Source organism: Scylla paramamosain, chromosome 25 (genome assembly GCF_035594125.1).
Source record: "Scylla paramamosain isolate STU-SP2022 chromosome 25, ASM3559412v1, whole genome shotgun sequence".
In the NCBI taxonomy this organism is placed as follows: domain Eukaryota; kingdom Metazoa; phylum Arthropoda; class Malacostraca; order Decapoda; family Portunidae; genus Scylla; species Scylla paramamosain.
Genome location: NC_087175.1, coordinates 7,807,501 through 7,833,469, shown reverse-complemented (window position 1 = coordinate 7,833,469; position 25,969 = coordinate 7,807,501). Strand labels below are relative to the sequence as shown.

General features: G+C 40.6%; 1 protein-coding gene across 2 annotated transcripts in view; it reads left to right on the top strand.

Moving 5' to 3' along the window:
• The first annotated feature begins 1,993 nt into the window (after nucleotides 1-1,993).
• The window catches only part of LOC135113195 (tRNA pseudouridine(38/39) synthase-like), a 185,726-nt gene continuing 161,750 nt past the window's right edge, over nucleotides 1,994-25,969 (top strand). Inside the window, exon 1 of one of the 2 annotated variants that reach the window (XM_064028324.1) lies at nucleotides 1,994-2,484. The gene's annotated coding sequence lies outside the window, so the exon portion shown is untranslated. The remainder of the gene's footprint in view (nucleotides 2,485-25,969) is intronic. The other variant, XM_064028326.1, reaches the window with a different exon arrangement.

The following is a 25,969-nucleotide window of genomic DNA, read 5'->3' as shown; positions in this document are numbered from 1 at the left end:
GTTGAAGAGTCGGGCGCCAGCGAGCTTCAAGTGGGTGATGCTTCATACGTCTGGCAGCCAACAAGGCATCCAAACACCCTGGACATTTCATACTGCCACACTGGCCTTTCCTCAGCCTCAGGCAGTAACACCGCTATACTCCATCGCGTTTCTTTTTTCTTTTTTTTTTTTTTTATGTAGGAAGGATACTGGCCAAGGGCAACAAAAATCTAATAAAAAAAATGCCCACTGAAATGCCAGTCCCATAAAAGGGTCAAAGTAGTGGTCAAAAATTGGTGGATAAGTGTCTTGAAACCTCCCTCTTGAAGGAATTCAAGTCATAGGAAGGTGGAAATACAGAAGAAGGCAGGGAGTTCCAGAGTTTACCAGAGAAAGGGATGAATGATTGAGAATACTGGTTTCGCCCTCCGCTCCCGCCATTTCCTGTCCTGCCAATGCCTACATCCTTTCGAGACTGGCAAAGACATGGGCACCTTTTCTTGCCATTTATTTTCAGCCACAAATAAGTTTTTATCCCACTTCTAGACACCAGTTATGCACGGCGTTAGGACCAGACCTGCCCAGCTCTCTCTAGCTATTACTGATGCTACTCATGGCCAGTCACTGCCTGTAAGGATTCTTGCTATTACCACTGTTCAGAACTTAACAGGTTACGTAGGTTCAGTGTCCAGGGGCCTTGTGGGTCTATTCAGCTAGCAGTCGACTAGCAGGACAGGTAAAGGCGGGTAGAATGAAAGTCACGGTTTTATTCAATGGAGGACACACCGAAGATTAATCCTTGGCAAAGCACACTCTACGAGTTCACCGTTCACAGTCTATCACAGTTCCTAGCCAGGTAATTATTGTGAATAGATAAAAGAATGAAGGTAATGCAGGATGGAGAATTTGGAAAGAATGAATTGAAACAGGCGCAAGAATACATGTACTTAGGGATGTGGATGAGTTCAAATGGATGTGAAAAGGCAAAGAATGAAAAAATAAGTTTGGTGAACCAGTGGGTAAGTGAACTGGGAAACACAGCGAGGATGACAGCAAGTATGATGTGCTGAGAGAAGTGTGGAAGAATGTGGCTGTGGCCAGTCTAATATATATGGTATGGATATGATTGCATGGAAAGTGAAATTGATAAGTTAGAAGTGGGACAGAACAGAGTAGTGAGGATGGCATTGAATGCATCTAGGTGAATGCAAAGCAGTGGAAGCTTTGAGAGGTGATATGGGATGGAGCACATTATGGAGACTTACAAAAGCGACACTTAGGTACAAGATCAGGCTTTAAGGAATGGATGATACAAGAACAGCTATAAAGGTGTTGAAATGAAAGTGGAAGTAAATGGAGGAAGAGGTGCATAAGAATGACAGAGTGGATTACAAGTCGTGTGGGGGATCAGAATGGCTGGGAGAAATCAAAATGAGTGTGAATGGGTCCCGACAAGAGGAAGCAGAGTGGGAACTGAATGGGATGTGAGAAAATGAAAGAGTGAGATAGATAGAGATGTAATGTGTGTGGGACTGAATGAATGGAAGAATGGGATGGACCGAAAGAGCATTCTGGGATGTTACAAGGAGAAAGAGGCCCCAATGTATGAAAGGTGGTATGATGGAAGCCTGGGTGGTGATCTCTTCCAAGCTAGGGCACAGTGAATGCAAGGTATTACAGATTGAGTCCCGCAGCAAGGTGTGCCTGATGTGTGACATATGAGAGAATGAGACTGTGGAGCATGTGGTGCTATGGAGTTTGAGGAGTATGAGAGAGAAAGGAGAGAGATGATGCACATGATTCTGAGTTAGGGCATAATAAGAATGAAAAGGTGGAGAAGACAGAAAGAGAATGGATGGTGCTGCTGGGACTGTGTAGAGAGACAAATGAAAGGATGATTGGGGCTGTGAAAGTTTCTGGAGAGAATGTGGCGTGCTAGATGTAGGGACAATTAATGTAAAGGATACTGTTTTTCTCTTCTTGTTTTTGTCTGTTTGTCTTCTACAGGAGTTGCCGATCCAAAGGCCTGGTTCAGGAGTGATCCCGAGCCACCTGAAGCATGAAGATCAAGATCAAGACAATAACAATACCCGCGGGTTCGACAGGACGAGCTACGTCCACGCTTCTCCCAGCCGGGGTTAATGCGGACGTTGGATTATATCAGCAAGAACATCCCCGACAAGAACAAGAATCCTCAACAACGCCACGCTTCCCTGGTGCTGTCTTCTCCCTTACTTTCATCACTGCCTTGCACGACTCAAACTCAGTGACATCACTTCACATCCACTTGCTAAAATTATCCGAGCGTCTGAGTGACTTTCGAAAATCGGGATCATACCTTTGTGAACTTCCATCAGCAGACCGTGTGCCATCACCAGTAGGGTCTGACCGTGACCCCACCACCTGCACGGCGCCATCCCCAGACACCGTAGACAAGAACATCTCCCTGCCCACTTGATATTTCATTCGGAGTCGTTTGGACGTGGGTAGGATAACAATTTTAAGGTACTTATTGATATAGTGATGTACACTAAGTTTGCAATGTTTATGTCATCGCTCCTTGAGTTGCAGTCAGTGTGGCCTAGAAACAGTAAATAGTAATTATTTATTTTTTATGTACTTTTTTTGAGTCAAAACTTTATTTATTTATTTTATTTTATTTTATTTTATTTATTTATTTATTTTTTTTGCAGTGTTAAGAAAAAGAGTAACGTTCGTTTATCAAGGAAATCACAATTTTTTTTTCCATATGTTGTATATCTGACCTTGAGTAAGGAAAAACTAATGATTTCCAATGAAAAGTAAACACCAGAATTACTCAAAACACGGTAAAATCAGTATTTCTTGATAGAGGTCCACCTCCCCATACCCTCTAACTCCCCTAATCCCTCAAACAAGCTTGGGGACCTGTGGGGAATTGGGGGTTTTGGGGAGGGGATGAATAATAAGTGAAATAAGGGCGTTAAAAAAAAATCTAAGGAAATTTACCTTGATATTTTGAATTTCCCTAAACCCCCCCCCACCCTCCACTAGGATGTTAACCTAATCTAGCCAGTGGGGCTGCACCACCCCTGGACCCCCGCTGCTAGGATGTTAACCTAACCTAGCATAATCTAACCTAATGAAAGACCTCAAAAATGATATCGTTATGCCTTACTGGTGTGGTGTGGAGATCCTCAGGGCAATGGAGGTGGATACAGTTTGGCAGCTTCCTTAATAAACACATGGCACTTCTTCCTTATGTCTGTATATCACATCTTAAACATTGCTATTGCTAAATATTTCACATAGTGACTTTTTTCCTGCTGAACACTGGCACTGTTTGCCTCACTTCCCTCCACTGGGTAGCCATATTAACAAATGACAGTGAGCCTCTATCAGAAGGCCTGACACATTTCTAAAACAAATGAAAAGTGTAACTGAACGTGAACCAGTTGTGGAAAGTCGGAATTTGTGACTTCAGGAATGGCCTCACGAGTGGCAGTGCATGATTGGAGGAATCAGCTGTTTAGATACCATGAAATCTTAATATGCCACTACCCACAAAAACCGGTTATAAACAAAAGAAATTAATTTCACTGTTTACTCTTGACTCATGCAGAGCTTGCTGGACTTAGAAAATATCGAATTTCTCCACATTTTCGAGTGCTATTACAGCCATGCTGGACACGTGACCCCCAATTTTTTTACGCTTACACCAAGGTCACCAAACCTTTCTCCATGACCAAGGTCACCAAACCTTTCTCCATACAAGCATGAGTTTCATGCTTGTATGTAACATGGATGTGATATCCAGATTAACTGCAAAATCTGTCAGAAAACATAGTTTTGACTAAAAAAAACAAGTACCTAACCTAATTTACACTGACTAACCTAACCTGATTTTTGCTATACACAAGTGTTGTAAGATCTATTTTGTACATTTTTTTTAATCAGGCATGAATCTGCCTCATTCTCTGTTAACATGTATGACTGAAACCATGTTACAGTGTACATTATTGATGGGCATTTGAATGTTTGTAGAGCACATCATGCTTGGCCTTATTACAAAAGAAACCACAATTTGATTGCATACATATATCTGCACTCTCTGTCACGGGTAGGGCATATCACTGATCTAGGCAGCACACAGTGTTCACAGAACACTTCTAATGAGGCAGAATTGTTATTATAACACTGTTTAATTACATTCAAGAAGCCCACTTCACAATCCTTGCAAGTCATAATTTAAACTGAAGGTAGAATTCACCCCAAGGCTGGCTCTTTGAAGTACTTGAAGATGATTGGCAAAAACACTAATGGAACATGAATTAATTCATTCTGTTGCTTTTTTTGTCTGCTAATTTCCTGTCTCCCACATGCACAGTGGGTGAAGAAGGATGCATTAAGGGAGCAATCAGCCTGCTACAGGGAAGAATGGTCCCACCACAAATTTACACTCACTATTTTTCATGGGAAATATTTTGTGCAACTTTCATCAAAATAATGAGTTTTCAAGAGTGATGAAGTTTAGTGGAATACATGTAACTGAAAGCATTTGGTAAGGTAGTAAACAAGATATGCATACATTGATAATGCAAACAATAACCACACTAATTATTAAGAAGACCAGGGAGCTGCCATGCCTGTGATAACCTCACAGTACTTCACCAGGGCTCATAAGGATCATTAGATCATCACGGCCCTAACAACAGCAATAACAATATTGGCACTCGTGGAAAGTGTGGGTCCTGCCTGGCTGGATCCTGTGACCTGTCAATATGAGTTGCCAGCTATGCATTTCTGCTATAGTATTGCCACACTGGGCAAGTGAGGCAGCCTGACAGTATGGTAGAATGTTATGATGGGCAGCTATGTACACAGGGGAACAGTAAATACTGGATTTATTCACACTGCTACTCTCTGCCACCATTCTTTGTCAGTCTTGGCCTAAGCCAGGCCTTTGGATCGGCAACTCCTGTAGAAGGAAAAAAAAGAGAAATGAACAACATCCTCTACACTAATTGTTCATACATCTGGCACGCCACATTCTCTCCAGAAACTCTTTCACTGCCTCAATCATCCTTTCATTCACCTCTCTACACAGTCCCAGCAACAACACCATCCACTCCATTCCTGTCTTCTCCACTTTTTCATCGCTATCATGCCCTAACTCAATCAGTATTACTTGCATCATCTCATTCCTGTCTCTGGCATACTTCACACACTCCAGCACCACATGTTCCACTGTCTCATCCTCTTCCATGTCACACATCTGGCACACTTTGCTGTGGGACTCAGACCACCTGTAACTCCTTGCATTCACATCCATACACTGTGCCCTTGCTCAGAAGAGAAGATCACCTCCCAGACTTCCATCATACCACCTTTCATACCTTGGGGCCTCTTTCTCCTTGTACCATTCCAGGGTCTTCTTTCTTTCCATCTCATTCTTCCATTCATTCAGTCCCACACATTTCACTTCTTTGTCTATCTCATTCTTCCATTTTCTCACATCCCATTCAGCTCCCACTCTGCCTCCTCTTGTTACCACCCTTTCATGCTCATTTTGATTCCTCCCAGCCATTTTCGTCGCCCACACAACTTGTAATCCATTCCTGTCTGTCATTCTCATGCACCTCTTCCTCCATTTGCTTCCACTTTCATTCCACAGGTACACCTTCCTTGCTATTCATCCATTCTCTCAAGCCTAATCTTGTACCTAAGTGACTTTTGTGAGTCTTTCCCTAAAGGTGCTTCATCCCATATCACCTCTCAAGGCTTCAACTGCTGTGTACCTTGGTGCACTCAGTGCCATCCTTGCTACTCTCTTCTGGCTTACTTCTAACTTGTCAATTTCACTTTCATTCCATGCAATCACATCCATACCATACATTATACTTGGCACAGCCACACTTCCACACTTCTCTCAACACATCATACTTACTTGCTCTCATCCTTGCTGTGCTTCCTAATTGACCTACCCACTGGTTTACCATACTTATCTTTTCATTCTTTGCCTTTGCACACCCACTAGGACTCATCCACATCCCTAAGTACTTGTATTCGTGCACCTGTTTCAACTCATTTTCTCCCAGTCTCCATATCACATTACTTTCATCCTCTGATCTATTCACAATCATTAGCTTGCTTTTCTCACTGCTAAACCTTACTCCAAAGTCTTTTCCAAACCGTCCACAACATCCAGCAAACTTTGAAGCTCATCTGCCAATTCACTTATAACAACTACATCATCTGCATAAAAAAGCACACATACTTTATCATTCCCCACACTTATCCCTACATTCATTCTTCTCATCCTGGCTGCTAGCTCCTCTGTATACAGGCTAAAAAGGGTTGGTGACAATATACAGCCTTGCCTAACTCCTCTCTCACTCTTCACCCAGTCTATTTCTGTGCCTCCTAGTCTGTATCTAGCTCTTGTGTCCACATACATACATGGCACTATGTTAACTATCTTTTCACTCAATCCAATCTTTTCTAAGACTCTGCCTAGCATTTCTCTGTTCACTCTATCATAAGCTTTCTCTATATCCAGAAAACCTAGGTACAATTTACCCCCATCCTTCTTTTTCTTCTCAATCATTTCATTCACTACAAACACATTGTCCTCAGCTCTCCTATCCACACGAAATCCATTCTGTTCTTCACCCAGCACTCCAGCTCTCTCAATCCATTTTCAGTCTCTCTTTCAACACTGCACTGAAAACTTTACCTATTGTATTCACTAATGCAATTGGCCTGTAGTTCTTAAACTCATTCTTACTCTTAAATCCTCCCTTATGCAACAGACACACTCAGCTCTCATTCCACTTTCTTGGCACTCTCTCTTCATCCCACACTCGGTTGAATAATTCAGTTATTCTGTCAATCACTACCTCCCCACCATTCTTGTAGAACTCATACGGTATATCATCTGGACCTGCTGCCTTGCCATTCTTCTGCCTTCTCATACACCTCTCCACTTCCTCCCTGCTGATTCTTTCATCTACTTCATCTGCATTCTTCCTTTCCAGTGTCACACATCCTTCTCTCGCACTAAACATCTCACCTATCCCACCTACTTCTTCCCAGAACCCTTTGATTGCCTCCCTGATTCCCTCCTTCTCTGTTATAACTACACCATCCACTTTCAGACTCTCCACACCAAAACTGCCTGACATAATCTCACCTCTCATGAACTTGTACCATTCACAGCCACCTTCCATACCTTTCTCCCTTAAAGGTTGAATCACACTCCTTTCACTCTTCACTTTAGCATTCATTACCATTCATCTTGTCAACCGCTGCTGCTTCACATACGCTGCCCATGCATTCTGATACTCATTCTCTGCCTCATTGCTTTCATGCCTCTTTTTCCTCAGCCATCTACACCATCTACTCATTCTCTTTTGCTCCTTCCTAGCTGCTCTGATTTCATAATTCCACCATGGTTTACATACATTCTTTCTTCTACCTACTCTCACAAACCCTATCTGGTTCTCAGCAGCACCCCTCGCATCCTCAACCAGTTTCTCATTCAGATGGTGAAAGTTCTCCCACCTTACATCTCTCAGTCTCCACTTCTTTTTCTTACTTGCCACTTTCACTTCATTCCCACCCTGCATCAAGCACTCCACAACCAGCATGTTGTGATCAGGCACAATATCAACCAAACCATCTTCATCTATCCATATATGCGACACAATTTCACGCATTCTTCCATTCACCAACATGTAGTCAGTTGCCAATTCCTGCTCTCTTGCACTCCAAGTCACATGCCTCTCAGCCAAAATAACATTAAGATTTTCCAGCTCCATTTCATCAACAAACTTCCCAAGCATTTCACCATTCTTGTTCACCTGTTCCCCCAGTATTCCCACATGTGCATTCATGTCACCCATAACTAGCACTCTCTCCTCTCCATGCTCTCTCACAACTTTCTTAAGTATGTCATACTTTCTCCTATTTTTCCTCTCTGCTCTTTCACCCTTGACAGTCATGTACGCTACCACCAGTACCACCTCTGGTCTGCCACGACCATCCATGCATTCCACTGACTGCAAGCACATCCTCACTACCTGTACACTCTCCCACATTAACCTCCTCTACTTTCAGTCCCCTTTCTTCCTTGTAGAGTAGGGCTATGCCTCCTCCCAGTGTTTCCTGTGTCTTACTCCCCTTTCCAATCATAACATACTCTCATCTCTCTATTTGTACATCATCTCTCAGGTGAGTCTCAGTGAGCCTAAGTTGAACCTCCACTCGCTGAGCTCCTTGCATACATCCTCAAACTTGCCCACACCCCATCCTCACATTCATACAGCCAATCTTCACACATTTACTCATCTGGTTAGTCTCTTCTCTTCCATGTTTGCTGACATCAGTGGGTTCTCCTCATCATACCTCGTCCACACAACATACCTGCCTCACTCTCATCCACTTGGCCAGTCGATGTCCTAGCTTCTCATTCCTGTTGTGGTTAAGTTGGACCCCATCTCTCCCATAGAATTTGTCCTGGTCGAGGATCCCATCCATGTCTAGGAAGCTCACATTCTCCTTCTTCTCTGCTATCCATTCCATCTTGACTTTCATGAGTTCCATGCATATCTTGCGGTTTATTTCTCTTCTGACCTTCTTGTACTGCACTCCTTCCTGTGGGCGCCACAGGACCCCCACCACAGCCACACACATCTTTTCTTCTGCTGCCTTCACTGCTTCTATCACTGTTTCTTCAGCACCTGTCTCTACTAAGTTGTTGCCTCCTCCTTGAATCACTAGCAGGCTTATTTCTTCCATTTCTTGCACTTCTTCCCTGATTTTCCTCTTGATGTCTTGGATCTTAGCACCTCCCATGCTGGTGCACTCAATTTCCTTTCTCACGAAGTCAGGAGTCTTCCTTACCATGCTGTCTCCAATGACACGTACTGGGGCTTTCTTGATCAGTGGCAGATGAAAATGTTTTTTTTCTGGTAGATTTCAATGTGTTTTGAATGAATCTGTTAATACTTTTCATTGTAAATCAGTACTTTTTAGCCTTTTCAGAAACTGATGATTTGTGGTAAAACAAGTAAATAAAAGATTAGTACAAATCATGCTGAAATTAACCAAATAAAAATATTTTTGTCCTCACAGATGCCACACACATGATAATAATGATTTATACATTACTGTTCACAATTATAGTTTCATCCCTTGCTATGGAATGTTCCATTGGTCTCATGCCTAGGGACTGTTAGGTGTTAACAAACCAGATTCAACCAGACCTAGCTAAAGCTAACCTAACTGCCCCTTTTAACCACCCAGTTAATAACTAAAATCATGAATAGTTCATAAAAAAATATCCTTGTTTGTCTCATTAGGTGATACTTTAGTCATCATTGTCTTCCTTCTCTGGCCTTCCTGCAAGATACAGGCACTGTGGCAACTCACACACTTTACGCTTGTGACAAAACACTGTGTTCATGTGGAAAATCAGGGAATTTTTGTAAAATTAGGCAATACTTCCAAAGCACTAATGAGAAGTACACTGACACCTTCCTCAGACTGATTCATATTCTTCCTTTTCTGACAAAACAAAGTACTATGATTGGCCAAATTGATTAAGTATTTTTGGTGATCCATGGCATTGTCACCACTCAAAACATCCAATGTCAGACTAATGTGTAGACGTTGCCAAACACACATACCACCTTCCACAAGACAACAGTTGGCGATATTGTGTCAGACAGGTGGGTGTGTTGCTCTCCATGTTAGCATCCTCCAAAAAATGGTTAAAATTTAAAATATCACTGGTGGCTTCCAATAAATTTGCAGTGGATATGATATGGAGTCCAGAATACTCAGAATGAAAGGATCTAACTGTGAGACATAAGAACTTTTAATTAATACCCCACAGACATTTAAAAAATTTTGCCATATTTGCTTTGTAAGTTTCATTTCTCCACTGCAAAATTATTACTGAATGATAGTTCGCAACAGAATAGCAGTTTAAGTTACATTAGGATAAATTAAGTAGGAGGATTTAAACTAATCTAACCTATTCTGGGAGGAGCATTTATTTTGTAATAATACTGCAGCAGCGAATTAAAGTTTTACCAAAAGAAAATAGAATATCAGTCATAATGCATGTCCACCCAATTTAAGCACCAAATTTAAACTGCTCCTGATAGTGCTTACAAGGGGGATATTATGATATGTATGTTGTTATTTATTTTCTTATTTGTGGTGCCTTTTATATACATCACAGAAGTTATGTAGTATAGTTTTATGAAAAACAGCATAGGTAGAAGCAAAAACACTAGTAAAATACCTGACTTTAGGAGAGCAGATTTTAAGGAATTAAAAAGGTACCTCCAAGGAGTTGACTGGCAAGGGATGCAGGGTGAGGTCAGGTCCGGGATGGAGTTGAGAGAGATAAGGCTGGAGGAGAGAGGTGAGGTGAGGTGTGAGGGTGTAAGACAAGAGGAGGGAAGATGTGTCTGGAAGGGACGGAGGAGAGAGAGAGGGGGAGATAGGTGTGAGCATGTTGGAGGGTCAGGTCATGCTGAAATGGGAGAGGTAAGGTCGAGGTGAGTAGATGAGGGAGTGGAGAGGATGGAAGGGGCTGAGATGAGGGGATTAGGTGAAGTAAATGTAGATGAGTATAAATATTTTGTAGATAAAATGCATACAGGTCAGTTAGCAGACATCCCTTATAGAGAAATAAGATCACAGAAAAAATTATCCTAAATGGATGACTGCTAGGTTAAAACATTATATAGGGCAGAAGAGAAGTATATATAAGAGATTAAGGGCAGGCGAAGAAGTTTTAAGGCCACAATATAATGAATTAGAACAGTCAGGAAGTTAACGAGGAAAGCTAAGGGCAATTATGAATTAAAGGTAGCCAGCCAGGTGAAGACGGACCCCAAGGGATTTTATCAGGTATACAGGACGAAGAATAAGGAAACTATAGATCCATTAAAAGCAGCAGATGTGGAGCTGGTTAGTTCAGGGGAGGAGATTATTAAAATTCTGAATGAGTATTTTTTAACTGTCTTCACCCAGGAAAACATGCAGGATATGCCAAATAGTGAACACATGTTTAGAGCAGATGAGAATGAGAAACTGACAGATATTTCCATAACTAAGGAGATAGTGGAACAGGAGATAGATAGGCTAAAAAAAGTTCAACACACCAGGACCAGATGAAATATATCCCAGAGTACTTAAGGAATGCAAAGAGGTTATTAGTAAGCTGTTAGTTTCTGTCTTTAGGAAATCACTTGAGTCAGGTGAGGTACCAGTAATGTGAATGTAGTACCTATCTTTAAGAAAGGAGTTAAAACTTTAGCGTCTAATTTTAGACCTGTCAGCTTAGCTTCAGTTGAGGGTAAAATATTGGAGTTGTAATAGCGAGGAACATTAGGGAGTATTTAGACAAACTTAACTTGATAAATCAGTTACAGCATGGCTTCACGAAGGGGAAGTCTTGCCTGACAAACTTGTTAAGTTTTTACAGTAAAGTGTAGGAGGCAGTAGATAATGGTGATAGTTATGACATCTTATATCTGAACTTTAGCAAAGCATTTGACAAAGTACCCCATCAAAGGCTCCTGAGAAAGGTTAGGGCACATGGGATAGATGGGAAGGTGTTAGGCTGGATAAGGTCATGGCTAAGTGATAGGCGACAAAGAGTTGTAATAAATGGCTCAAATCTGAGTGGGGTCATGTAATTAGGGGGGGTTCCATAGGGATCAGTATTAGGGCCATTGTTGTTTTTAATATATATCAATGACTTGGATAGTAGAATTAATAGTGATGTTAGTAAATTTGCAGATGACACAAAAATATGTAGATTAATTAGGTCAGAATCGGATGCCATCACCTTGCAAGCAGATTTAGATAGGATGAATGAATGGATGGATAGATGGCAAATGCAGTTTAATATCAACAAATGCAAAGTACTTAGCATAGGTAGAGGAAACCCACACAGTAGGTACACAATAAACAATGAAACTCTGGTAGGTACAGGGTACGAGAAAGATTTAGGAGTTATAGTTAGGTCTGAACTCCATCTAGGAAAACAATGCATAGAGGCCAGAAACAGGGCAAATAGGATATTAGGATTAATTTTTAGGAGTGTTAAAAGTAGAAGGCCCAAAGTAAATTAAAGTTATACTTGGCGCTGGTCAGACCTCATCTAGACTACACTGTGCAGTTCTGGTCCCCACATTACAGGAAAGATATCGATCTATTAGAATCAGTATAGAGGAGAATGTCTAAAAGGATACAGGGGATGAGGAGTATTCCTTACGAGGTGAGATTGAAGCTGTTAAATTTACATTCTTTAGAGAAACGTAGGTTAAGAGGGGACCTGGTAGAAGTCTTTAAGTGGCATAAGGGTTATAACAAGGGGGATGTAAGCAAAATTCTTAGGATCAGCAACGAGGATAGAACAAGAAATAACGGGTTCAAGCTTGAAAAATTTAGTTTTAAGAAAGAGATAGGAAGAAATTGGCTCTTAAATAGAGTGGTAGATGAGTGGAATGGACTCAGTAATCATGTTGTTAGTGCAAATACACTAGGGAGCTTTAAGAAAAGATTAGACAGGTTTATGGATGGGGATGATAGGTGGAAATAGGTAGGTATATTTCATACAGGGACTGCCATGTGTAAGCCTGGTCGCTTCTTGCAGCTTCCCTTATTTCTTATGTTCTTATGTTCTTATGTATACCCATGCCCTGGCTGCCGTGAAGGTGACATGAAATTTTGACTTCCCAATATCTCAGCAAGTAATTATTTACAACAAGTTATTGAAAGCTGCAAGATAAGACTGTAATCAACCATAAAGTACTGCACTTGCCTAAGAGACAATAATACTGAAATCAACATAAGTGATTACATCCTCCCTTTTGAATCCTCTTAGTAATTAAAAACCTGAGGTAGATCCTTATTACTTGCAAGATGACTTGAGGCAAATGATTAAATAAATTATATAAAGAGGTAGTAAAATATTATCAGAGTATGAGGTACAATAATACTGACATCCTAGGATACATCCTTACATCTAAATACTGTCACGTAAATGGAAATCAACTTTGACACCAGTCTGTCCAGAGGAAAGTTTCCACACTTGAGAGTTACACTACAGACAAGTCCATCCTGACTTCCTTTAACATTCTTGACATGATCTAGAGGCCAATGACATCTTGGGAAATTGTCATCCACCAATAACACAACATCCCCCTAAAGAAAAATTCTAGCTGGAAGGCTTCCAGTCTTATCTGCATGATAAAAATATTCAAGATCTCTCTCCAGAGGCAGTACTTCAGTTCTTTGGTTTCTTGTTTCATGAATAAGACCACTCTGCTGCTACTATCCGTATTCACATCGCTGCTCTGAAGGCTCCACGTCATTATGGCTGTGGCATTTCACTGGAGCCTCTCTGACTGGACTGAATGCTCCGCAGCTTCTTCCTTCAACGTCCTGCTCCCCACCAGTCTCATCCATTCTGGTCCCTCTCTAAGGTCCTGGACTCCTTGGTTTTGTCCTCAATTTCTTGAGCTTCTCTCTCTGGATCTGATTTTTCAGAAGTCTCTGTTTTTAGTTGCCTTAGCTTCAGGCCTGTGTTCTTCACAATTATGTGCCTTGTCTCATTGTCCTGCCTGGACTGTCTTTGCTTCTGGTGACATCCAGGTTTTGTTGGCCCCTGTCCCTTCCTTTCTTGTCAAGAACAAACAGGAGGATCACCGCCTTCTTCCCATCATTATTCTGGCCTGGTTTCAAGGTGGGGTTCATCATCCTCTGTTTCCTGTTTCTTCTCTCCACCAGTACGGTATGTGTGGAAAGTCTTGATGCCACAGGGCCGACGTCATTTCCTTTTGAAGTTAGTGGGAAGGCAAGGTGTTCTGACACTTTTGGAACACTAACTAGCAACCTTCTACACTCTCTCGGGCAGAGGCACCAGTGTGTGAGTCACCTCGTGAGCTGTTCAGCTGCCATAGAGAGAGGGTGGTTTGTCCATCTGGTGTGCCAGACAAAGGCTAACTTTACTACTATTTTGTTTCCTTTCACCCTCTCAACTTGACCAAAATGACTACAAACAAGGAGGAATGGAAGGAAGTGTTTGCTTTATACAAGGCTGGCCACAATCTCCCATTTATTTTCAGTCTAACAGGAGTTAGGCTGAGGACAACACAGCAGTTGGTGCAGCATTTCAAGGACGTTGGTGAAGCTACTGCACTCACCCCCAGTTCCCAAGTCTGGCAGGCCTCATAAAACCACTCTGAAGACCTGTGCACTTATCTCCAGGCAGGTTGCTAAAGAATCAAGGCTGGCAGCATGGGAAATCAAAGAAAAAACACAGTTACTGGAACATGTGTCTGTGAGGAGTGTGCAGCAGCTTCTGCACAATGACCTGGGCTACAAAAGTTACCGGGTCCACAAGAAACCCCTATTAACTGCAGTACAATAGGAAAAGAGGATCAACTTTTATAAGAAACACCTAGTCTAGAGTGAGGAACAATGGAAGATGGTGCTCTGGAGTGATGAAGCGGCTTGCACTGTTATTGGGACACCATTATCATGAGTGAACTGCAAGCTAGGCCGTGACCTCTTGGACCCTAAGTACACCTTTAAGTTTGTGAAGCACCCAGCATCACATGGTTTGTGGCTGCTTTACCTATTATGGAGTTGGTGAACTAGTTATTCTTTCTGCTAATGTTAAAGTAAATCACAACAACTATTTAGAGCTTTTGAGTGATGTTTTGTGTGATTCCTTTGAAAAAACACAGGCAAAAGTGTTTATGCAGGATTCTGCTCCTGCACATGTTGCAAAATCAGTTAAGCAGTGGCTGACTGGCTGTGAGGTTCCCTGGCCTGGGAATAGCCCAGATACCAATCCTGTTGAAAACTTATGGTCATACATGAAGAGACAGCTGCATGGAATGGACACGTCATCATTGCTGAAGCTTGAGGCTGCAATCAAGAAGCTGTGGGGAGGTTTTTTCACAAACTTACCTGCAAAATCTTGCATCCTGTGTCCCCAAATGCCTTTAGGATATTGTAAATAGGAAGGGGGAATGCAAATAAATACTAATTTGTTCAGTGGTACCTATTTGTCCATCCATCATTCTCCCACCAAACCATAAACAATGTTTTTTTCATGTGGTCTCAGGACTTTCCGTGCATACTGCATCTTCTAGCTTCTGCTGGTTCTTCTTTGGACCACCTCTTTCTCTAGCCCAACTCTTACTGCCCCTGCTTCAATGCCCACATCACACAGGTTTTATGCAATGTTATCAACCGTGGAGACCCAGGACATTGCCCAAGAGGTCAGGATGTCTGGAAGATCGCAGCTTCTCTACTTTTTCTTTGTTTCCATTACTTGGAGTCTACTTGCTTAGGAGGCCAGTGGAGCTCAGCTAATACTGTTGTCCATTGATACCTCTCCACTCAAGTCATTGATATGCCCTGGGTTGTGATGGGCTCAGGCCCTCTTGCCTAATTGATCCTTTTGTTTAAGAACTCAAAGGTCTGATGTTTCTTTTTTGTATTCTACAAAACTTTTGGTTTGTTTTCTGGGCTTGGTTATCCATTACTTATGGACCAGTGGTCCCTTTGCTTGTGGAGCATTAGTGTGGGTTTTCTTGGTCTTGTTGGAGAATGTTCCTTTGGTTCCTTTTGGTCTTACTCAGTGTTTGCCTCCTGGGGATGTCCTGCTGCTACTTACATCACAGCTGTGGATCTCCAGTCTTCTCATTTGGCATATATGTGTCCCAGGTTGGTGTCTTCCTAGACCACCTCCATATGGGAAGCAGCATTGGCATCCACAAAGTGGCCACCAAAATAGGATTTTGAACGGAAGTGAGAAATCAGTTTTTGGTGGTACTGAGCAGAAGGCCAATGTTTTGGTGTTGTTTAGACCCCACCTGGCTTTACATGGTATTTTCTGATGATGAGTGCTACGTGTCCTGTCCTTACCTTACTAGGCCATGTTCTCTGTTGGGTAAGTTAGACAGGTGCTTAGGTAGGGGTTGAACAAGGTAGTTGCTCTGTGTTTTGCCTTTTCTGTGGCTACTTTTTTTGGTGAGTGTTTGTTGTAAATAGCTGCATAGTTGTGTGTAGATGTTGCATTTTTCAGAATCCAGACTTCTATCTCAAATACCTTTATGCAAGTCCTGTGCATAAATCATTGGCATCCACTCAGTGCCACCAAAAATTTATTTTTCACTTTCATTCAAAATCCTATTCTCAGTTTTCCATATACTATCCAGCCTAACTCTTATTTGAATGCAAATGGACCACCTTTCTGTGGGCTGTGTATGGCTTTACAGCCTGCAACACATTATTACCTATCGTGCAATCCAACATCTGAGCCCTTGTAAATGTGGCCATTCTTCTAAGTCGTCCCTGGTTATTACATCCCTCTTTGCCACTGGTAAAGAGGAGGTAGTAGGCACATGCCAAAACAATAATTACTCCCAGTGAGGTCTAAAGTACTGGATCAGGGGATGCTGTGAACTTATCATTAAACCCAGCTGTGAACTCACTGAACGTTTCCCTTTGTGTCTCACAACACAAGGGGGTAGTCACAGCCTTCCCTCTAAAAACAACTCTCTCCCTCCAAACAAAACTACAAGCATCTAATAACACACACACCCTTCACTCAAAATTTCAAAATTCATGGTGACTCCTACACCAGCCTCGGAGTCCCCATCTGGGGAGGGGACCACAAATGTCCCCAGGTCGGACTGCCCTTCTGACGACGACCCTAAGTATATTGACACCCCCCTCAACTTTTCTTCATTAACTTCTGCAATATTCGTGGTCTGAGATCTAATTTTCAATCTGTAGAACACCACCTCTCCTCTTCTAAACCTCATCATCTTTTAATCACTGAAACTCAGGCAACTGACAGTAGCCCCTTTTCTGTTCCCTCCTACTTTTTCTATCCTCATTTTCAATCCAAAGCTGCATGTTGTGTTTATGTGCGCATCGATTTAACCTGCTCTCATGCCCATGCTCTTGAATCTTCTGAGTTTTCCACCATCTGGCTATGACTATAGAGTCACTCTCAAACTAAATTTATCTGTGCTGTATACCTCTCACCTAACTCCTCTGACTATAAGAAATTTTTTGACTACTTAACTTCCAAACTGGAGCACATTGTGACTCTCTTCCCTTTTGCAAAGATCTCCATTCTTGGAGACTTCAATGTTTAGCACCAGCTTTGGCTTTCCTCTCCCTTCACTGACCATCCTGGTGAACTAGCCTTCAACTTTGCTATCCTCTATGACCTAGAGCAAGTGGTGCAGCACCCTACTCATATTCCTGACCATCTTGGAGATACGCCCAACATTCTTGACCTTTTCCTGGACTCTGATCCTTCTGCTTATACCGTCACTCTCTCTTCTCTGTTGGGCTCCCACGACCACAATCTCATATCTGTATCTTGTCCTATCGCTCCAATCCTTCCTCAGGATCCCCCTAAGCAAAGGTGCCTCTGGCATTTTGCCTCTGCTAGTTGGGGGGACTTGAGGAGGTATTTTGCTGATTTTCCTTGGAATGACTACTATTTCCGTGTCAGAGACCCATCTCTGTGTGCTGAGCGCATAGCAGAGGTGATAGTGTCTGGTATGGAGGCGTACATTCCTCACTCTTTTTCTCAACCTAAGCCTTCCATACTTTGGTTTAACACAGCTTGTGCTCGTGCTATACATGATAGAGAGGTGGCCCACAAAAGGTACTTAAACCTTTCATTACCAGAATCTCATGCACTTTATATTTCTGCCCGGAACCATGCCAAGTCTGTTCTCCAACTAGCCAAAAACTCCTTCATTAACAGAAAGTGTCAAATTTTTCAAGATCTAACTCCCCTCGTGATTTCTGGCATCTAGCCAAAAATATCTTCAATAACTTTGCTTCTTCTTTCCCTACTTTATTTCAACCTGATGGCACCACTGCTATCATATCTATTTCTAAAGCTGAACTCTTCGCTCAAACCTCTGCTAAAAACTATCTTAGACGATTCTTGGCTTGTTCCTCCCTCTCCTCCACCCTCTGACTACTTCATGCTACCTATTAAAATTCTTTCTAATGATGTTTTCCATGCCCTTGCTGGCCTAAACCTTCAGAAGGCTTATGGACCTGATGGGGTCTCTCCTATTGTTCTCTGAAACTGTGCCTCCGTGCTTGCACCTTGCCTAGTCAAACTCAGCTCTGTCTGTCAACATCTATCTTTCCATCTTGCTGGAAGTTTGCCTACATTCAGCCTGTTCCTAAAAAGGGTGACCGTTCTAATCCCTCAAACTACTGTCCTATTGCTTTAATTTCCTGCCTATTTAAAGTTTTTTAATCTATCCTCAACAGGAAAATTCTTAAACATCTATCACTTCACAACCATCTGTCTGATTGCCAGTATGGGTTCTATCAAGGCTGCTCTACTGGTGATCTGGCTTTCCTTGCTGAGTCTTGGTCATCCTCTTTTAGAGATGTTGGTGAAACTCTTGCTGTTGCCTTGGACATATCAAAAGCTTTTAATAAAGTCTGGCACAAAGCTTTGATTTCCAAACTACCCTCCTACAGCTTCTATCCTTCTCTCTGTAACTTCATCTCAAGTTTCCTTTCTGACTGTTCTATTGCTGCTATGGTAGACGGTCACTGTTCTTCTCCAAAAATCTATTAACAGTGGTGTTCCTCAGATTTCTGTCCTGTCGCCCATTCTCTTATTATTTTATCAATGACCTACTAAATCAAACTTCTTGTCCTATTTACTCCTACGCTGATGATACAACCCTACACTTTTCCATGTCTTTTCATAGACATCCAACCCTTCAGGAAGTAAACATGTCACGCAGGGAAGCCACAGAACACCTGACTTCTGATCTTTCTAAAATTACTGATTGGGGCAGAGCAAACTTGGTATTGTTCAATACCTCAAAAACTCAATTCCTCCATCTATCAACTTGACTCAACCTTCCAGACAACTATCCCCTCTTCTTCAATGACACTCAACTGTCCCCCTCTGCTACACTGAACATCCTCGGTCTGTCCTTTACTTATAATCTGAACTGGAAACTTCACATCTCATCTCTAGCTAAAACAGCTTCTATGATGTTAGGCATTCTGAGATGTCTCTGCCGGTTTTTCTCATCCCCCCAGCTGCTAACTCTCTACAAGGGCCTTATCCGTCCATGTATGGAGTGTGCTTCACATATCTGAGGGGGTTCCACTCATTCCGCTCTTCTAAACAGGGTGGAATCAAAAGCTTTTCGTCTCATCAACTCCTCTCCTCTAACTGAGTGTCTTCAGTCTCTCTCTCATCGCCACAATGTTGCATCTCTAGCTGTCTTCTATCGCTATTTTCATGCTAACTGCTCTTCTGATCTTGCTAACTGCATGCCTCTCCTCCTCTTGCGGCCTCGCTGCACAAGATTTTCTTCTTTCTCTCACCCCTATTCTGTCCATCTCTCTAATGCAAGAGTTAACCAGTATTCTCAATCATTCATCCCTTTCTCAGGTAAACTCTGGAACTCCCTGCCTGCTTCTGTATTTCCACCTTCCGATGACTTGAATTCCTTCAAGAGGGAGGTTTCAAGACATTTATCCTTCAATTTTTGACTACCACTTTGGACCCTTTTCTTGGACTGGCATCTCAGTGGGCTTTTTTATTTATTGTTTTTTTTTTTTTTTGTTGCCCTTGACCAGTGTCCCTCTTATATATATATATATATATATATATATATATATATATATATATATATATATATATATATATATATATATATATATATATATATATATATATATATATATATATATATATATATATATATATATATATATATATATATATATATATATATATATATATATATATATATATATATATATATATATATATATATATATATATATATATATATATATATATATATATATATATATATATATATATATATATATATATATATATATATATATATATATATATATATATATATATATATATATATATATATATATATATATATATATATATATATATATATATATATATATATATATATATATATATATATATATATATATATATATATATATATATATATATATATATATATATATATATATATATATATATATATATATATATATATATATATATATATATATATATATATATATATATATATATATATATATATATATATATATATATATATATATATATATATATATATATATATATATATATATATATATATATATATATATATATATATATATAAAAGCTATCATCATCTGAATTACAAATTTCTAAACCTGCTACCATAAGACTGTCTACCTCAATTCCTTCCTTACGACTGTGGAAATGGACAATTGGGTTGAAATTATTATGACAATTAAGCTTATTCAGCAAGTTGGAATGAACTCGCTGGTATTGTCACACACCTGATGTCTGTCTCAGATGACTCATTTCCATCATTTACTTTCTTTGCATTGACCTTTAAAAGATTTTATTGAGTCATTTGACTCACTACCATTTGAACTATTCACTGTTTTGTGATGCCTAAATGAGTACCTATGGAGAAGTGTAGGGTGCTTCCCTTAGCAAACATGACAAAATTTTCTTCTACAACTCCTTGGACATGTGGCTTTTACATAGAGATCCAAAGCATAATAGATTTCTTTGTACAGAATCCACTGCAATTTAATTTCTTGAAGTTGAGTTGAAATTGTATTTTATGAAATGTTAAAGTGCCAATAATCAGACTGTTTCTTGACTACCACTGTGGTGTAAACGTTACTCTGGTACCCGCCAACCTGCAGGCATGTTTTACGCTGTCATGGAGTGGACCACAGAAATTATTCATTCCCTCCAGGAGAAGGTAAGATCCCAAGAGGCTCTTTGGGATGTGAAACATCCAAATTACACCAAGAAAATGGTGAAGTGAGGCATCTGGAGTGAAATTTGCATGGAGCTGAAGGCAGAGCATCCTCAGGCCACCACGCATATAACCACAGGTTAGCCTGATTCTTATGAAAACCTTATTCATTCATGCATATCTATCATATCTGTCCTGGCCCTCTTGTTTTATTGTTGTTATTATTGTTATTATTATTATTATTATTATTATTATTATTATTATTATTATTATTATTATTATTATTATTATTATTTATTATTATTATTATTATTATTATTATTATTATTATTATTATTATTATTGTTATTACTTTTTTTTTTTTTTTATGTAGGAGGGACACTGACCAAAGGCAACAAAAATCTGATAAAAAAAAATGCCCACTGAAATGCCAGTCCCATAAAAAGGGTCCAAAGCAGTAGTCAAAAATTGAAGGATAAGTGTCTTGAAACCTCCCTCTTGAAGGAATTCAAGTCATAGGAAGGTGGAAAAACAGAAGCGGGCAGGGAGTTCTAGAGTTTACCTGAGAAAGGGATGAATGATTGAGAAAACTGGTTAACTCTTGTGTTAGAGAGGTGGACAGAATAGGGGTGAGAGAAAGAAGAAAGTCTTGTGCAGCGAGGCCGCGGGAAGAGGGGAGGCATGCAGTTAGCAAGATCAGAAGAGCAGTTAGCATGAAAATAGCGGTAGAAGACAGCAAGAGATGCAACATTGCGGCGATGAGAGAGAGGCTGAAGACAGTCAGTTAGGAGAGAGGAGTTGATGAGACAAAAAGCTTTTGATTTCACCCTGTCTAGAAGAGCAGTATGAATGGAACCCCCCCCAGACATGTGATGCATGCTCCATACATGGACGGATAAGGCCCTTGTACAAAGTTAGCAGCTGGAGGGGTGAGAAAAACTGCTGGAGACATCTCAGAACGCCTAACTTCATAGAAGCTGTTTTAGCTAGAGATGAGATGTGAAGTTTCCAGTTCAGATTATAAGTAAAGGACAGACCAAGGATGTTTAGTGTAGAAGAGGGGGACAGTTCAGTGTCACGGAAGAAGAGGGGATAGTTGTCTGGAAGGTTGTGTCAAGTTGATAGATGGAGGAATTGAGTTTTTGAGGCATTGAGCAGTACCAAGTTTGCTCTGCCCCAATCAGAAATTTTAGAAAGATCAGAAGTCAAGCATTCTGTGGCTTCCCTGCGTGAAATGTTTACTTCCTGAAGGGTTGGACGTCTATGAAAAGATGTAGAAAAGTGCAGGGTGGTATCATCAGTGTAGGAGTGGATAGGACAAGAAGTTTGGTTTAGAAGATCATTAATGAATAATAAGAAGAGAGTAGGTGACAGGACAGAACCCTGAGGAACACCACTATTAATAGATTTAGGAGAAGAACAGTGATCGTCTACCACAGCAGCAATAGAATGGTCAGAAAGGAAATTTGAGATGAAGTTACAGAGAGAAGGATAGAAGCCGTAAGAGGGTAGTTTGGAAATCGAAGCTTTGTGCCAGACTCTATCATAAGCTTTTGATATGTCCAAGGCAATAGCAAAAGTTTCACCAAAATCTCTAAAAGAGGATGACCAAGACTCAGTAAGGAAAGCCAGATCACCAGTAGAGCGGCCTTGACAGAGCCCATACTGGCAATCAGATAGAAGGTTGTGAAGTGATAGATGTTTAAGAATCTTCCTGTTGAGGATAGATTAAAAAACTTTAGATATGCAGGAAATTAAAGCAATAGGATGGTAGTTTGAGGGATTAGAACGGTCACCCTTTTTAGGAACAGGCTGAATGTAGGCAAACTTCCAGCATGAAGGAAAGGTAGATGTTGACAGACAGAGCTGAAAGAGTTTGACTAGGCAAGGTGCAAGCACGGAGGCACAGTTTTGGGGAACAATAGGAGGGACCCCATCAGGTCCATAAGCCTTTCGAGGGTTTAGGCCAGCAAGGGCATGGAAAACATCATTGCGAAGAATTTTAATAGGTAGCATGAAGTAGTCAGAGGGTGGAGGAGAGGGAGGAACATGCCTAGAATCGTCCAAGGTAGAGTTTTTAGCAAAGGTTTGAGTGAAGAGTTCAGCTTTAGAAATAGATGTGATAGCAGTGGTGCCATCAGGTTGAAATAAAGGAGGGAAAGAAGAAGAAGCAAAGTTATTGGAGATATTTTTGGCTAGATGCCAGAGGTCACAAGGGGAGTTAGATCTTGAAAGGTTTTGACACTTTCTGTTAATGAAGGAGTTTTTGGCTAGTTGGAGAATAGACTTGGCATGGTTCCGGGCAGAAATATAAAGTGCATGAGATTCTGGTAATGGAAGGCTTAAGTACCTTTTGTGAGCCACCTCTCTATCATGTATAGCACGAGAACAAACTGTGTTAAACCAAGGTTTGGAAGGTTTAGGTTGAGAAAAAGAGTGAGGAAAGTAAGTGTCCATGCCAGACACTATCACCTCTGTTATGCACTCAGCACACAAAGATGGGTCTCTGACACATAAGCAGTAGTCATTCCAAGGAAAATCAGCAAAATACCTCCTCAGGTCCCCCCAACTAGCAGAGGCAAAACGCCAGAGGCACCTTCGCTTAGGGGGATCCTGAGGAGGGATTGGAGCGATAGGACAAGATAGAGAGATGAGATTGTGATCGGAGGAGCCCAACGGAGAAGAGAGGGTGACAGCATAAGCAGAAGGATTAGAGGTCAGGAAAAGGTCAAGAATGTTGGACGTATCTCCAAGATGGCCAGGAAAACGAGTAGGGTGTTGTACCAATTGCTCTAGGTTGTGGAGGATTGCAAAGTTGAAGGCTAGTTCACCAGGATGGTCAGTGAAAGGAGAGGAAAGCCAAAGCTGGTGGTGAACATTGAAGTCTCCAAGAATGAAGATCTCTGCAAAAAGGAAGAGGGTCAGAATGTGCTCCACTTTGGAAGCTAAATAGTCAAAGAATTTCTTATAGTCAGAGGAGTTAGGTGAGAGGTATACAGCACAGATAAATTTAGTTGAGAGTGACTCTGTAGTCATAGCCAGATGGTGGAAAACGGAAGATTCGAGAGCGTGGGCACGAGAGCAAGTAAAGTCATTGCGCACATAGATGCAACATGCAGCTTTGGACTGAAAATGAGGATAGAGAAGAGAGGCTAGTGTCAGTTGCCTCAGACACCTGTGTTTCAGTGAGGAATGGAAGATGAGGCTTAGTAGTGGAGAGGTTAGGTTAGGTTGTTATTTATTTATTTATTTATTTATTTATTTATTTATTTATTTATTTATTTTTATTTATTTATTTATTTATTTTATTTATTTTTTTTTTTCACCCAAGAAACTCACATTTTCTTAGGCCTGAAGTTTGCTGGAGGAAAGGCAGAAGATCTTTGGCAAAATAGGTGGAGCAGTAGTTATAAAAAAATAAAGATTCTGAATAGATAGTACCATATCAAATGGCATTAAATTGTTGCATCGGAATCATAAGGAGTGGTGCATTTAGACTGGGTGTAGTGCATTAATACTAGTGGTGCATTGTGACCTGATACATAGCACATTCAGACAGTGGTGCATTAAGAGCACAAACTGGTGATGATAGGTTAAATTTGTTTTTTGAAGATGTGTGATTTTTAACCTGGTAAAAACTATACAATTGAACCTCAGTTACCGAACAAATCTGTTTTTTTGAACAGAATTTTAACTCATTATTGCTTAAGTTGCTGTACCATAATTCAGTTCTTGTACAAAATTACTTGACTATAAGACAGAGCAAAAGCTACCATTTATTATAGTTTCTATAAATATTTCCTTCTTGTTTTATATATTTGGACGAGAGACACAGTTGGTAAGACAGTAATTCAATCTTTGAAATAAGTTAAATGTGATCCTGACGAAGAACTTTGATGTAAACAAACAGTTTTTGGCGCTCGGGAATAATCCCAAGCCATCTGTGGCTCTCTCGATGACCCCCAACACCATCACTACTGCACAACTGCATTTTCCCGGTAGCTTTTTTCAGCAACAAGATGTCTAAATGTTATGATCACCTTCAATTTGGCAGTAAGTGGGTTACTCTCTGTGTCACTCTGTAAGGCTTCCATCACTAGATCGGTGACAGAGAGAATACTTGCACAGTCTAAACAATATCTTTTGATGAGTTCTGTGTCACTAAGTTCATTCATTTATATCCTTTCTGGATAAATAATTTCTGAGCTGGAGATGTTGTGGAGCGCCATCTTGGTTGTGGGAGTGTCTGTCATAAGGTGCTAAGACAGGGTGGACTGGTGTCTGGGAACAGATTAATTCATTTTACATTGATTCCTATGGGGATAATAGATTTGGTTTCCAAACATTTCAGATTTCAAACGACATTCAGGAATTAATTGAGTTTGAGAACTGAGGTTCCACTGTATTAATATTTTATACGTGTTTTAATGTACCTTGGAATTATGTGGACCTGCTAAAACAAGTGAATTAAGATACTGTAATATGATATGTACAGATTTGTTGCATTTTAGTTTTTAATTTTTTGGGGGAGAAATCCAATTCAAGTCATAAATTTTAACAGTAAAGGTCTTAACATTTTATATCTGATAAAATTTTTATGTTTTTCCAGATGGTGTCATGGCCAAATTTACCTACTTGCGTGGCAACTTTCAAAAGCTGCTGTGTGTGATTGAAAAGACACATAGTGGCTCGGGTGGGAAAGCAACATCAAAATGGGAATTCTCCTCTGCATGCAGTTTCCTATGCCCTGTGTATACCACCAGGAGTGCATCAAGTGTCAGCCTTCCATCTGACAATGTTTTTGAAAGGAGCATGAAGCATGTGGAAATTCTGGCCAAACCTAATGTAACTTCAAAATCTCAACCTGTACCTTCTCCACCTATGTTAATCCCCCTCTCCATCCCTGTCATGTGCCACAGCACCTGTTTTGACTTCTTCCCCTCCACCTATGCCATCCTCTTTCTCTTTACTTTTTGTGCTGTCATCCTCTCCATCCTGGTCTTCTAACACTCACTCTGTGCCACCATCCTCTTCATCTAGTACATCATCCTCATCAACTTCACCTGGATGTAACAGTTTGTCTCCAGAGGTAAAAAGGGCCAGAAATATTAATGACTTACAGAATAAGGTGATGGAAT